Source organism: Mesoplodon bidens (genome assembly GCF_964165515.1).
Source record: "Mesoplodon bidens genome assembly, chromosome: 4".
NCBI lineage: Eukaryota > Metazoa > Chordata > Mammalia > Artiodactyla > Ziphiidae > Mesoplodon > Mesoplodon bidens.
In genome coordinates this window covers 155,158,239-155,160,365 of record NC_138160.1, presented here as the reverse complement: position 1 = coordinate 155,160,365, position 2,127 = coordinate 155,158,239, and the positions used below count along the sequence as shown (strand labels likewise).

General features: G+C 39.1%; 1 pseudogene across 1 annotated transcript; it reads right to left on the bottom strand.

Annotated features, from left to right (window-relative positions):
• Window positions 1–793: 793 nt before the first annotated feature.
• LOC308616636 (olfactory receptor 1f45-like) lies at window positions 794–1,786 on the bottom strand (annotated as a pseudogene). Its single transcript has one exon. The product of its transcript is annotated as an olfactory receptor 1f45-like (transcript).
• Between the last annotated feature and the right edge of the window lie 341 nt (window positions 1,787–2,127).

Here is a 2,127-nt window from a genome sequence, read left to right as displayed (position 1 = left end):
GGAAACTATGCCCATGGATTGGAACAAACTCTGGACTTGGAGTCAGAAGTTCTGGGTTGTAATCCAAATCCTGTAATTAATTCATGTTTTCATGTTCCTAAGGTGTTATAGGAACTCTGGACAGTTTAGCATTAAGGGAACCTCTGCTTCTCTTAGCCCATCTAAATTTGAAGGGATACCGAGATTTATATGAGGAATTCTAGCTACTGTCTGAGGCTCGCCACCCTCTGATACCCATCCCTGACACCCATGCCAGGCAATAAAGCACCAAAAAGTTAGATTGGTTGTGGGGGAAGAAGAATAGTGCAGAGCTAGGTTCTGAGCTGTGAGAGGAGAAGGTAGGAATTGAGCCTAAGACAGAGGAAAAGTTAACTAATTCAGTAATGACCAAAACCCTGAAAGTAACAGCACCATTTGTAACCAATAATTGCTCATTGTACAGCCCTGGAAAAGGTAACTTTTCTGTGACTCAGTAAATTGGGGATAATTTAACATCTCCTAATGTGAGGCCATAGAGGACAGGTGACACTGAGGAGAGCTAACTCTAAAGTTTTCTGAAATTCTCAGACCATATAGTAGCCACTGTCTCATAGGGTTGCTGGACCCAATCTTGTCTTTTCCTGAATTTTTGTTGTCTGTAAAATAAGTGTTTTAAAATCACACCTTTTTATACATAACTAATGGTTTTATGACTTATGAGCACTTATCAGCCTCATATTTAAAAGCATGACCATGATCACATATCATTAATTACAGGAATAGTCATGGGTAAATTTACACCTATAGGGACTCAGTTTCTTGGTCTGTAAAATGAAAAAATGTATGCTATCCAAGAGTCCTCTCAGTTCTAAAAGTTTTAAATTATAGAATATGAAATTAGTTTCCTTAAAGCTCCCTTCATGTCATGATTTCTCAAGCTGTAGATGAAGAGATTGATGAGAGGAGTCACCACTGTGAAGATGACAATAGTCACCACATCTTGCACTGAGTACGAGGATGAAGGGTGCTTATAGACTCCCAGGATTGCCCCATAGAATGGGGAGACCACAGTGAGGTGGGATCCACACGTGGACAGGGCTTTCCTTATCCCATGGACAGATGGCAACTTCAGTACATTAGAGAAGATGGAATCACATAAAATGATGATACATGCAAATGGTGTCATAAATACCAGTTCACCCACAGTGAATACCATCAGGTCATTGATAAAGGTATTCAAACGAGAGAGTTTTAGAATAGGATAAGGGTCACAGAAAAAGTTATACACAGCATTGTTGGAACAAAATGTGAGTTGCACCATGAGAAGAGTCTGTAGGAGAGCATGCAGATTTGTACTGACCCAAGATGCAGCCACCAGAAGGACACAGAGTTTGGGCCTCATGATCATGGTGTAGTGGAGTGGGCAACAGATGGCAGTATAATCATCATAGGCCATCACACAGTGGAGGAACCCATCTCTGTTGATGAAAATGATGAAAAAGTAAATCTGGGTCGTACATACCATGTAAGAGAAAGACTTGCTTCACAGTATGTGATTCACCAGCTTTTTGGGGATTGTGACTGATGAAAAGAAGATGTTGACACAGGAGAGGTTGGCCAAGAATAAGGACATGGGTGTTTGGAGATGACTGTCACAGCTGATAGCCAAGACAATGAGAAAGTTCCCAATGAGGGTGACCAGGTACATCCACAAGAACAGCCCAAAGAGAACCTCCTCCTGCTCTGACTGCACAGAGAGTCCCAGGAGAATGAATTCTGTGACTCCAGTCTGGTTGTCTCTGCCCATGTCTGCAGGGGAGAAGATGTGGTCAAAAGGAAAAGGAAATATTTATTTAATTAGGCTCCATATATTGTTTAGAGATTACAAGTTTTTAATGATACCAGATCCAAAATGTATTTCTTAATTAATAACACTTCAAATATAAAAGTAGATGAGATTGATAATGTCATCATTTGAGCAAATTTTTTATGATACTGTTTTGTCATTGAGAATTAATTCACATTAGATAATTCTATGAAGTGAGTTTTAATGCAATAAATAGCTGGTTAATTTCTATAATTTTAATTTGTGTTTAATTATCTTTGGTTTCATGCAGCTTAATTCATACTTCACTAACAGTTAATGAA